Source organism: Gopherus flavomarginatus, chromosome 19 (assembly GCF_025201925.1).
Source record: "Gopherus flavomarginatus isolate rGopFla2 chromosome 19, rGopFla2.mat.asm, whole genome shotgun sequence".
In the NCBI taxonomy this organism is placed as follows: domain Eukaryota; kingdom Metazoa; phylum Chordata; order Testudines; family Testudinidae; genus Gopherus; species Gopherus flavomarginatus.
Window position 1 is genome coordinate 25,604,400 of NC_066635.1, and position 13,461 is coordinate 25,617,860.

Sequence of the window (13,461 nt, forward strand, 5' to 3'; positions counted from 1 at the left end):
CCCTCCCCCCATCAACTTTGCTTTCCCTGCTTTGCTTATGTGCCTCAGTTTCCTCCTCTGAAACCACTTAATCTCTTGCTCTTACCCACCACCCAGCACTCTCACCCTCCTCCACTCACCTACATAAAGCCCCCTAATCCTTCTCATTCCCTCCCCCTGGGGCACCTGCAACCCAATCCTCCTCATCCAAAATCGTCTACTCTCTCCTATCCCCTCTGCTCCTGCCCACTCCCATGCCCCCTGACCGGGTACTAAAGCAACCTGTCCCCGCTTCAACTGAGATGGGCCTAGCCACAACCCAACACCCCAAAACTGCCAGAAGCCCCGAATCCCTCTGCTTATCCCCCATCTCCCACCTGCCCCCTCCCCCATTGCCCCTCAGCCTCAATCTTGCTCAGGACTCCACTCCCACAAGACCCTCGGCGCACAGCCACAGCCCCACTACAGCCATGTGCCCAGCTGGGGGAGGGGGGGAGGAGGCGGAGGGAAGGAATGAAGCAGAGGCTTATGGGAGTTGTAGTGTGCCTCGGCCTACAACTCCCATCAGCTACCGCGGAATCAGCGGCACCGTAGGAGAGGCGGGGTCCGGTGCCCGCTACTCGCAGCGCCTAGGGCGGGAGGCGCTTTCGGCATTACAGCTTCCGTTTGCCGAACGGGGCCGGAAACGGAAGTTGTTCGAAGAGGAAAGATATCAGTTGTCTGGACGCCAAGCGCGGTAACCAGGGAAGTCGGCTTCGTTCTGCGTGAGTCGCTCCCATCGTGAGCGACGTATCCTGGGAGTTGTGGTTTTCAAAGTGCCGCCGCCGCCTCTGGTGTGTTCGGTACCGGTGTAACGTCACTTTGAGTAACGCTCCCGTTTTGCAACTAGCTTTGCGCATGCTCGGTGCAGCCAAAGTCGGGAATCTGGAGCGGTTACTGTTTCTGTCGTTACACCGGCACGCCCAGCTGCCATGGGCCGCCCCCGTCCCGCCGCATCTCCCAGCCCGCACGCACCCACGTTCCCCCGCACCCCCAGCCGACGCGACCTTCCCCAACCCCCCACACCTCGACCCCCAACCCACCACGCGCCCCCTGTCCCCCCAGTGTGCTGTGACCTTCCCCAGGCCGCCCCACAGCCTTCCGCAGCCCGCCCCGCGCACCCCTAGGGCGCCGCGACGTTCCCCAACTGCCCCCCACATACACCGAGCCCACCACAACCTTCCTTGTCCCCCCCACACCCAACCTTCCCCAACCCGCATCCCCAGTCCCCAACCCCCCCCCACACCTACAACCTTCTCCAACCCGCACCCCCATTCTTTTAGCCAAAACCAACCCGCCCCCGTCTATTTCTCCATCCTTTGGGCACCTCAATCCTCCTTTCTTGTCCCTCCAACACCTCCCAGGCCACCCCAACTTGCACCCCATCCTTACCTTTCCTCCATCTATGCCTCTTCCCATAGCAACCCCTCAGCCCCCATCTCTTACCAACACCCTCCAGCCTGCAACAACCTTCCCCAACCCACAAGCCCTGTATCCCTCAGTTCATTCCTCCACTCATGGGACTCCATAGCCACAGTCTATCTCCAACATCCTCCCAGCTCACAACAACCTGTGCCTCTATCCATGCCTCCCTCCCAACACTCCCAGCCCAACACAACCTGCACCCCACTCTGTCCCTAGATCTGTGGGCCCCCAGTGCCCTTTTGTCCTTTCTCCAACATGCATCCCTATCCCTACCCTACCCCCACTCCCTTCATCCATCCATGGGGCCCCTCAGCCCTTCTCTCTCCTTCCTCCACAACACAAACCCTTCATAGGACATGGGCAGGGATGCTAGGTGTACATCCCCACAGGCCAGGTCTCGGGATCCATGGAGAAGTAGAAGCTGACAATAATCGTGCATAGCAGTGGCTGTTGGTGTTAACTCGGTCTCTGTTGATGGAGTGGGGCCGAGGTAGATGGGATTGGAGAGGGAGGCTGGGACGAGGGCACCAAGATTCGAAGCACCAATAGAGCTTTATGTAGTGATGGCTCATGCTTGGGTTTGCAGCTGTGTTTCCAGAGGAATCTTCCAGGAGCCCTAGACCAAGGAGAAAGTGGCAGAAGTGGACATGAACAGACTAGACATCCTTCTAAGGACACATGAACAGTTCTCAGCTTTCTGACTCCCGCATAACTGGCTGTGAGTAAGCGGTCAGTGGTCTGAATTCCTCATCTGCGCTCACTGTAGTACTCTTCACAGGCCTTGTGCTTCCTCGTTGGGTGCAGGACTCTGTGAGATTACGTCTGGGGAGGGGCCAGAGTCTGCTGTGCGGAGTGATTATTTTGGGTGCTGTTGCAAGGGGTGCTTTTTGGTTGTAATGCTAAAGGTGTGATGGGGAGCGTTGAGGGCGGAGCTCGGTCGTGTGGGTGAGACAAAAAGAAGAGCCTATGAGACGTTGCCTACTGAGATGGTAACATGCTTGTTTTTTCCCCGCTTGTGCCGGGTTTAGTACCAAGGAGAAAGAAGTCAAGTGTCACAGTCTACTGCCCTCGTGCAATGTAAAGTGAGCGAGAGCAGCGAGCCTGTGAGCACTGTTGATGCCAGGCAAGATCTGAGCAGATGCCACTCTCAATGAGATACGTGTCTGTCATAACTCTCCTACTCAGATCTGAACCTTAGAGTTCAGAACATGAGAAGCTAGCATGAAACCTCCAAACTTAATTACCAGCTTGGATCTGATATCGCTGCCACCAGCCAGAATTCCAGTGTCTGGCTCACTCTGGTCTCCCCAAAACCTTCCCTGGGGAACCCCCAAGACTCAGATGCCCTGAGTCTCACCACAAAGGGAAATAACCCACTTCCCTTCCCCCTCTTTACCTCCTCCCAGATTTCCCCGCCCTGGGTACTCTAGGAATTCCCTGCTTCAAGTCCTTGAAACACAAGTACCGAGAGATCAATTTCTCTCTCCCCTCACCGAGAGGGTATGCAAAGTCAGGCTTAGTAAATCTAACACAAAGAGATTCTCTCTTCCCCCCTGTCTTCTTCCTCCCACCAATTCCCTGCTGAGCTGCAGACACAATCCCCTTGAGCCCCCACTAAAAAAAGAAATCCACAGGTCTTAAAAAGAAAGCTTTATATAAAAAGGAAGAAAAAGACATAAAATGGTCTCTGTATCAAGGTGACAATATGCAGGGTCAATTGCTTAAAAGAAAAAAATGAATAAATAGCCTTATCCAAACAGAATACAATTTAACACATTCCAGCAACTACACACATGTAAATGCAAAAAAACAATATAAACCTATTGTCTTACTATCTTTGTACTTACAACTTGGAAACAGAAGATTAGAAAGCCTGGAGATAGAAAGATCACTCTCAGAGCCCAGAAAGAGAAGAGACCAAGAACAAAGGACTCACACCCAAAACTTCCCTCCACCCAGATTTGAAAAAGTCTTGTTTCCTGATTGGTCCTCTGGTCAGGTGTTTGGTTCCCTTTGTTAACCCTTCACAGGTAAAAGAACATTAACCCTTAGCTATCTGTTTATGACAGTGTCTTGTTTGGTGATCGCTGTGCTTGTGGCCCACCTCGGTCCTGCTAGGGCCGCCCCATTGGCTGGGGTTGGGTTTGTAAGAAATGCTTCCTGACCAGCTGTGCTTACGAGAGAGACAAGGTCCCCGTTTTCAGGGGCTGCTCATTTCTCTGGCCCAGAGCAGTGTGTCCTCCACAGCAGAAGGTTGCATCTAGGAGGATGACTCCAGGTGGTGAGTTGCTTGCCTTCCTTCCTCCTTTTTCTCTCTCTCTCTTCTCTTCTCTTCTCTAGTACGTTGGCCAACACACACCCTCTATCTCTCTGTGTCTGTCCTTGCTTTTCCTTGTACTGTCTCCCTTTGTAAGACACGGGCAGGCATGCTAGGTTTGCATCCCCAGAGGCCAGATCTCGGGAGCCATGGAGAGGTAGGAGCGGATGACAAGCATGCGGGGCAGCGGACGCTAAAGTGGAGCTGTGACTGTCTGTGTTTATTCGGTCTCCATTCGTCGAGTGGGGCTGATGTAGATGGGACTGGAGCGGGAGGCTGGGATGAGGGCAAGATTCAACGCACCGGTAGATCTCTGTGTAGTGATCGTTCTTGCTTGGCTTTATTAGTTTGCAGAGGAATCGTCCAGGAGCCCAACCGGACAAGAATATGGCAGAAGTGGACCTGAGCAGCCTGGACATCCTTCTAAGGAGACACGAATAGTCCTCATGTTTCTGCTTTCTGCATCACGGGCTATGAGTAAGATGTCAGTGCTTTGAATTCCTCATCTGTAGTCGCTGTAGTTTTCTTCACAGGCCATGTCCTTCCTCGTTGGGTACGAGGCTCCGGGATTAAGGCTGGAGAAGGCACAAGAGTCTCTGAGGAAAGTGAGTATTTTGGGTGCCGTTACAATGGGTGCCTTCTTGTTGCAGTTGTAACGTAGTAATGGGAGATGGGTTGAGGGCTGAGCGGTGGGATATGGGAGATGTGAAATGAAGAGGCTGCGTGACATTGCAGACAGAGATGCTAATTTGTTTTTGTTTTTCCCCCGTCTGCTGCATTTAGTACCAAGGAAAATGAAGTCGCGCATCAAAGTCTACTGCTCTGATGCGATGGAAAGCGAGCAAGAGCGTTGAGACTCTGACCATTGTTGATGCCACGCAAAAGCTGTCCATCTGGAAGCCGAGGAGATGCTGCTGTCAGCGAGATAAGTGTCTGGTTTGGGGAGGGCTCTGCTCACGCCCAACCTGAGTCCAGGTAGGGAAGCCCAGTACGATAAGGCTGGGTTTGTATGAAAAGGTTCCTGACTAGCTGTGGTCACAAGGGAGAAAAGGTCCCTCTTTTCAGAGGTTGCTCATTTTTCTGGTCAGGAACAGTGTCTCCTGCACAGGGGGAGGTTGGATCCAGGAGGATGACTCAGGTGGTGAGTTGTTTGCTTTCCTCCCATTTGTCTCTCTCTTCTCTAGTGTGTTGGCCAACTTTCTCACTCTCTTCCCTCTCCTCTCCTCGTGCCGTCTCACTTCCTAAGACACGGGCAGACGTGTTAGGTGTGCATCCCTACAGGCTAGGTCTCGGGATCCATGGAGTAGCGGGAGCTGACGAAAATCATGCGTAGCAGTGGCTGTTGGTGTTAACTCTGTCTCTGTTGATGGAGTGGGGCAGAGGTAGATTGGGTTGGAGAGGGATGCCAGGTTGAGGGCAAGATTCGAAGCACCAGTAGAGCTTTGTGTAGTGATGGCTCATGCTTGGCTTTTGCAGCTGCTCTTCCAAAGCAATTTTCCAGGAGTCCTAGACTGAGGAGAAAGTAGCAGAAGTGGACATGAACAATCCTCAGCTTTCTGACTCCCGCACAACTGGCTGTGAGTAAGCAGTCAGTGGTCTGAATTCCTCATCTGTGCTCGCTGTAGTACTCTTCTCAGGCCTTGTGCTTCCTCGTTGAGTGCGGGGCTCTGTCAGATTACGCTGGGGAGGGGCCAGAGTCTGCTGTGCAGAGTGATTATTTCGGGTGCCGTTGGAAGGGGTGCTTTTTAGTTGTTGTGCTAAAGGCGTAATGGGGGGGAGGGTTTGGGGCAGAGTACTACCGCGTGGGAGAGGTGAATAGAACGTTTCCCACTCTGATGATAACTGTGATTAATGTGCATAAATATTTGTTAGGCCTCAACCTTCTGGAAATTGTGTGAAGCGAGTACAGATGAATCCTGCAAGAATAAGTGTAATCTAACTAGGAAGCTTTGTAGAGTAAAGAGGAAACTCTGTAAAGGTAGATACAGACCTGTGGTTACTATGCTCTGCAACCAAATACCTCTTTAATCTCATTTGAGCATTTTTGAGTCTAGAAAATTAAACACTATTAGCCCCATAGAAAAGAGATGACCTGAGCACAGGTGCACAGTTCATAAGATCAAGACAACTGCACATACTACACGGAAACATTTGGCCGCCTTCATTGGTTGATGTGTTTTGAAACATGGCCAGCAAATGCCATATAAATAAGATGCAGAGGCGCAAGTGTGTTTGTGTGTGTGCGTTGACCTAAAAGAGGTCACTCTTTGTCAGGCTCATATACACCCCTTGAACCAAAGGGACTTGCTCTTCACTGACTGACTATGCCTGGCAGTGCAGGAAATGGTCAACTGAAGGTAATGTATCTTTGGAAGAACTCAGGGTAAGTTTTTAAAGTGAAGAGGTCTGGTTATGCTCGTGCTGGTTAATCTTAACTCTGTATTAATACTATAGTTTAATTATATTAGTAAATTGTTGAAGTTGTTTAAAGATTGTAATAGTCAATAGTTGATCAATATATAATAACTGTATATGTTTTTGTGCCTTGCTGGGAATGGGTACAGTGCTGGTGAACCTAGTAGCTTTGCATGTCGCTGTGCCTGTCTTTTATATAAGTTACCATCATAAAAGTCAATAAATGCTTATAAGTTGTTATATAAAGTTATAGGTAGGTTAAGGTTAGTAAAATATAGTTAGTCCATGTATTAATATTGCATATAGAATTGTATTTGTTGAGGTGGGTGCAGTACATGTAAGGTTACTAGGCAATCAGTAATAGTAGCATTGCATGCGCTTGTAACTATTTTCAATATTATTTACCTTTTATATGTGCACTTATAGGAATAGGCAGTTATTGCATAATATTACTTGTACTTGTGCTTGTCTCCAGTATAATTTGCCATTTGTATTAATCCTCACTAAGTGCTGGTCTTTAATTCTGTTTTTCTTATTCTATCTGTGTTGCCTTTATAGTCATAAGTCATTAAAAACCTTTCTGGAGGAATAATTAATTGCTTAGTTTCTGTTTTGCAGACACTATTCAGCCTCTTTACATCTGTGTTGGGTGGTGGGAAGTAGCGATCACCGAGAGCCCCATTAGGACCCTGACGTGAGCCCCCCTAGGGCTCTGACATCTGCCTCCTCCTTCCATTAATCTCCACAATAACTTTGTTTTTCCTTCTTGTGCTGGGTTTAGTACCCAGGGAAAAGAAATCAAATGTCAGTCTACTGCCCTCGTGCGATGTAAAGAGAGTGAGAGCAGTGAGCCCACGAGCATTGTTGATGCACGTGAGGAGCCATCCAGTTGGCAGTGGAGCAGTTGCTGTGTCTGTGCGATGAGTGTCTGGTTTGGTGAGTGCTCTGCTCAGGGCCCCCCTGGCTCCAGGTAGGGTTGCCCCATTAGCTGGGCCTGGGTTTGTAAGAAATGGTTCTTGACCAGCCATGCTTACAAGACAGACAAGTCCCCATTTTCAGGGGATGCTCATTTCTCTGGCCAGGAGCGGTGTGTCTTCCGCAGCAGAAGTTTGCATCTAGGAGGATGACTCCAGGTGATGAGTTGCTTGCCTTCCTCCCACTTCTTTCTCTCTGTCTCTCACTCTCTTTTCTAGTGCATTGGCCAGCTTTCTCACTCTCTTTCCTCTCCTCTCCTCTCCTCATGCCATCTCCCTTTGTAAGACACGGGTAGGCTTGCTAGGTGTGCATCCCCAGAGTCCAGGTCTTGGGAACCATAGAGAAGTAGGAGCAGACGAAAAGCATGCGAGGCAGTGGGTGCTAAAGTGGAACTGTGACTGTCTGCATTTACTTGGTCTCTGTTCATCTAGTGGGGCTGATGTAGACTGGACTGGAGAGGGCAGCAGGGATGAGGGCAAGATTTGCTTCCTCGTTGGGTACGGGGCTCTGTGAGATTACGGCTGGGGAGGGGCCAGAGTATGTTGTGCAGAGTGATAATTTTGGGTGCTGTTGTAAGGAGTGCTTTTTGATTGTAATGCTAATGGTGTAATGGAGAGGGTTGAGGGTGGAGAACTGCCGTGTCACCATTTGCTACACCCACAATTTCCCATCCCTGGATCTATGGGAGAGGGAGTTGTGACAGATGGCTTGGACTTTGTCAGAGTTTCAACCAGGGTTCCCTCTACTTTTTCCAACTCGTGTGGAAGGAATTTTGTTATGTGCACCAATATGGAGGTGCTGTCACACATCACCTCCATATTGGTGCACATAACAAAATTCATGTGGCAGGGTGGGGCCAAGGGGTTCAGAGTGTGGGACGGGGCTCAGGGCTGGGGCAGAGTATTGGGGTGTGGGGGAGTGAGGGCTACAGCTGGGGTGCAGGCTCTGGGGTGGGGCTGGGGATGAGGGACTCAGGGCTGGGGTGCAGGGGGTGAGGGCTCCATCTTGGGGTGTGGTCTCTGGGCTAGGGATGAGGGGTTTGTGGCCAGGCTGCCCTGGGACTACAGGAAGGGGGGGAGAGGACTCCCCGCAGCTCTCTCTCTCCGCAGCAGCACCTGGGCTGGGGGGAGAGGCACCTCTCCCTAACGTGGCAGCTCCAGGGCTGGGGCCACAGGATAGGTGCTTCTTCCCTGGCTGCAGCAGATCTGGGGCTGGGAGAGAGGCATATCTCCCTGCTGCAGCCCTGAGTGCCTGCACAGTGCTTAATATGCTGCTGCGCAGCTTAGAGGGAACTTAGGTTCAACTTGTGGGAAATCACTATCTTAAATGGTGACATTCATAAAATTTAGATTTTTCTAATTTAATGCACTTTTCATCTAAATTAGCAAAATCTTGTTTTACTTGTGTGTAAATTTTAAAAAGAGGTTCCACAGGAGCAATGGCCATCTGCCCCTCCCCTGGTCTAGAGGTAGAGATTCTGGCCCACCAGCAATTCTAGCACCAACGAAGTCATGTGATCATAAAAATAGACTTGATAATGTTTTGTTTTTAATAATGTATTAAATATGGTAAATGAGAGTCACAGTAAAACCCTAGGAAGTGTTATAAGAAGATATGAAGGGTTTTAGAGTAGTAGCTACGTTAGTTTGTTTCCGCAAAAAGAACAGGAGTACTTGTGGCACCTTAGAGACTAAGACATTTATTGTAGTATAAGCTTTCATGGGCTACAGCCCGCTTAATCGGATATGAAGGTTTCTTGAGAATTAAAGAATTAAAAGGTATGAAACTCCATTTCCTGGAGGTGGCCAGTTCAGGCAAGTGGAACAGCTGAGCAAACCAATTACTGAACACCTCTGTGCAGATGTGTCACTTGTATGTACACACCTGAATGGAGACTGTGAGTATTTAAAGAGCAGGGTGTATTGTGGAGGAGCGGGAAGGTGTCAGAAACTCATTATATCATTTCAGAGAGGGAAGAGCAGCCTTGTCTAGACCTTCCCCACCCCCCAGCCTTCCTTTTGCCCCTGTTACTGTACGTGATCAGCTTGCTCCAGCACCCTCAACAGGAAAGTAACAGGTTCTACTGGGGAACGTTTTATAACACTACAGCAGCTGGGGGGCTCTTGCTGTGGCCCAGGTATGATGTTCCAGGCTGCAATCCTGTCTAGTGCGGGGCTGTGTCACCTGACCTGCAATGGGGGGTGTGCCTCACAAGACCGGCGCTAGGGGTTTGAGTGCCCTAGGCGCATGGTAATTTCGCCGCCCCACGCGCTGGTCTCACGGCTCCGGTGGAGCTGCCGCAGTCGTGGCTGCAGACGGTTGGCTGCTCCGCAGCTCTGGTGGAGCTGCCGCAGTCGTGCCTGTGGGAGGTCCACTGGAGCCACGCGAGCAGCCGACCGTCCACAGGCACGACTGCGGCAGCTCCACCGGAGCCGCCTGCCGCCCCCTCTGGCAAAACGCCGCCCACCAATAATCCTGGCGCCCTAGGCAATTGCCTAGGCCGCCTAAATGAAAGCGCCAGCTCTGGTGCCTCACCATGCTGCTCTGTTATAGCGCTGACTTGGGAGCTCACAAATAGCCTGTTGGCGTGCTGCTCCCCCCTCTCCTCCCAAGTGTCTGTGCATGGCTACAACTCTGATCCCAGAGCTTGTCAGCACTAACTAGTCACACTTTGCTTCCATCAGACCTGGGCTACCACATGCAGAGTGACCCCAACACACTCCCTGTCCTGAACTTTACGTCAAACACGTGTTGTGCACTGTCCAGCCCTCTCTGGGACAGGGCCAGATAGATTAGGTCTGTTGTACCTCTAGGAGGTCAATGTACAAAAATCTCCCACCTTGTGGATTATTCCATTTACAGTTCACAACACTGGATTAGTTTTGGTTCAAGAATAAACAAGTTTATTTAACTACATAGAGAGGTTTTAAGTGAACACAAGTAATAAGGCATTAAAGAAGAAATGATTACAAGAAAAAATAAAGATAAAATGTTTTCTAAACTTAACAAACTAGGCTTGTGAAGTCCTTCTTACAGGTTCCAGTAATTATTGCTGCCCAAACTCTCAGGCCAGGATCTGCTTCCAGGATCCAGCAGCTGTTTCTCTGGTCATAGGTGAAAGGAAGATGAGGAAGGAGAGAGAACTTGGATGTTTTGCCCTTCACTTTTATAGCTCAGTCACCCTCTGAAAAACATTTTCCTGAGTGTTCACATTAGGTGAAGTTCTTTCTTGCTGAGAGCAAGGAGACATGGATTTTGGTGGAAGAAGGAGGCTTTGTGCTGTTTCTGTTCATCTGTGTATGCTGCTTCTTTCTTCCCCCGCTTGTCTTCTGTGGAATCTGTTTACAGCTGAAATGCAAATTGAGGCAAACACACATCCCTTTCTTTAGGACAGGTGTGCTTGACCAGTTCCACCTAATCAGGCTACGTGAATTGGAACTTGTGCTTTTAATACCCTCTAGGTGGAATTTCATAACTTTACATAGACTGTAGCTACAGCCATTTTACCAAGATAGTATTGATCACTGAGTTTCAAATGCTTCCTCAGAGGCATATTTTGTCCAAAGATTGTTACAATAGTGTGTAGGGTGTGAATACAGGGGTGCATTTGGTCACAGCGGGCTGGGAATTATCCATTTGTGGAGGGCTCTCTAACCATACCCTTCCCTGGAAATTGCCAGACAATGAAGGGAAGGAGAGAATTCTTGCTCCAATCCCGAATTGCTGGAAATCCCGGGCTCGCTGGAATTTATCTGCTTCACCACAGCCCCTCGCTAGGTTCTCTAGGTGGCGTCTCATTGCTTCACATTAAAGCTGCTGCCCTTTGAGTCTTTATGTTTTGGGGTGTTTGCTGTCATGAGTGATTGCACCGGCTTGGGCAGGTGCTGGGCAAGGTGAGGGTTGTAAAGTTCTGATGAAGTAAATAAAATTACTCTGTGACAAACAGTGGCATTTGTCCCTTAAAAGTGTGAAATAGCAACCAGGGGTCACTGCCCAAATGCGGGGGAGGGGGATGGATGGACACACATGGCACTGTCCCACCTGCGACACCCCAGCATCTTGAGTCCCCAAATCCTTGTACCTGCCATCACTCATTAACAGTGCCTCCTTCCACTCCTTACAGCAGTCCAAGCTGCAGAAAGTTGATGTGCGGGAGATCACAATATAGCGCATGGAGAGCCTGCAACAGAGCAACACCCTGGATAATGACTCCCTGGCCCCTCGTAGTCTCCCATGGGCTGGGGAGGATCCATCTTGGAGGAGGGTCTGTCTGCCCAAATGCAACCCAGAGGGAGGGTCCATGCCTCCTATCAGGCTCAGTGAGATGCACTCTCTTGCCCCCCCTGTGGTCTTCTATGAGTCATACAGGATCTGTCTGCCCCAGGCATGGTCCATGCCATGCTGAGGAGAGTTCATGCTGCCTGCCAGGCCCAAGCTGTCACTCCTCCCACATCTTCATGGGGAGTTTGGGGAGATTCTTGTTGCTGTAACGGGATCACAGAGCACGAGTGGCTGGTTGAGTATCTTCAGGGCTATGGGATCTGGGCCCGAGAGGTGTGAACTTAGAGTCATGGCTTTGGATTCAAGAGAAAAGGGGCCGAGACTAGAGATGCCCAGAGACGCACTGTCACCCTACAGCTCCAGTACTGCAGCACCCAGAAGTCTCACTCAGGTCTGGGCCTCATTGTGTCGGGCACTGCATGGAAAATTGGAGAGAAACAGATGTCTGGAGATGGATAGATGAGCATCTCTGGCATACAGAGGAGAGATGGAGAGGGCTGTGGGGGGTGGCATATGGAGGACAGATGGTGATGCTGCAGGCTGACAGGTTTGTGGGTTTGGCTGGTGGCTGATTGCCACAGCAGCTCCTTCCGCCATGTGCTGTGCTGTTTCTGATGCTGCTCTATCTCTTGCAGCCAGCACCAAGCAGAACCTGGCCACAGAGCAGCACTACAGCCATGGCTACAGCAGGTGTCCTATATGCCTGAGCTGCTCAGGGACGAAAAAGCATGTGGGCTCCTGGCTACTGAACAACCTGCCCCACATCTCACCCTCTCCTGTTCCCAGAGTAGTCTGCTCACAACAGAAACCAAGACCAGCCCCCAACTGGCCTGGCGCCCACTGCCCCTAATGTGGAAAGCCTGATGTCTGGTGCGGGAAACATCCCAGCATCTCAGCTGTAGTGTCAGGACTTACTATTACAAACGTCTCTCTGTCCCAGTTTCCAACCTGTTGCAGTTACTGACATCTACATGGCAAGTTTTTGCTGTCCTGCTGCAATTTGCTACCCCCACAATTCAGCAGGCCTGGGTCTAGGAGTAGCGATTTGTGACAGATGGGGTAGGTCTTGTTGCAATGTGCTACTTCTGGGAAATCTCTATTTGAAATTGGGACACTCATGAAATTAGTTTTCTAACTGAATACATTTTTCTAAATTAGAAAACATTTGTGTTATTGATCTCCAAATTTAATATAGAGATTTCATGGGTTAGGAAACTGACAGGGCAGACGCCATCCGTCACCCATTGCTACTCCTGGACCAGGGGTGAGGCAACCAAGGAACTCAGGCACCATTGAAGTGATATGATCACAAATAATAGCCTGACATTAGAAAACAAAAAAAAATTAGTATTAAAATCTGTAATTTACTATGTCACAATAAAAACATATGGGGTGTTATAATAATGAAACTAATGCTTTTGAAAAGTCAGTAAAAGGAATTAAGCTACATTTACAGGAAATTATGATACACAGTGGTCAACTCAAGCAATTAGAACAGCAAAAAAGACAAACTCTGAGCTGTCACCTGCTAACCCTAATTCCAAACCCTAACTCCTGTTCCCCAGTACTGTAACCCAACTCCTCCCCCTAACCTTTGACCCTAGCCCACACCACAACCAACCCTGACCCCTCCCTTCACCCTAGGCAACCCAACCCTGCACCCTAACCCTTCAACTAACCCTGATCCCCAACCATCACCCTATTATATCATAACACCCACTCTGCCCATAACCCTAACCCCTTAACTCTAACCCACCTTTGAACCCAAACTCTTACACAGCCTAATCCCTAAAGCTAATCCTAACCCTCGCATTAAGCACAACCCTCTAACCTGCCCCCAAGAACCTAAACCCCTCGCCTCCCCATAATCCAAATCTCCCTCTCAACCCCTAACCCTTTCCAAACCTAATCCACACACTAAACTTAACTCCCTCTTACCCTCACCCTTATCCAACCCTCAGACCCTGACCCTGTAATCCCAACCCTCAACCCCCAATTTCCCCCCTCCGTGGGTGGCATCATACTCTTCC

General features: G+C 50.0%; 1 long non-coding RNA gene across 4 annotated transcripts in view; it reads left to right on the forward strand.

Annotated features, from left to right (window-relative positions):
- The first annotated feature begins 659 nt into the window (after positions 1-659).
- LOC127037590 (uncharacterized) overlaps positions 660-13,461 on the forward strand; it is a 34,806-nt gene continuing 22,004 nt past the window's right edge. Inside the window, exon 1 of one of the 4 annotated variants that reach the window (XR_007770423.1) lies at positions 660-743. This is a non-coding gene — a long non-coding RNA (uncharacterized LOC127037590). Of the gene's footprint in view, positions 813-1,851; positions 3,141-13,461 lie in introns of those variants that run through there. The other 3 variants (XR_007770421.1, XR_007770422.1, XR_007770420.1) reach the window with 3 other exon arrangements.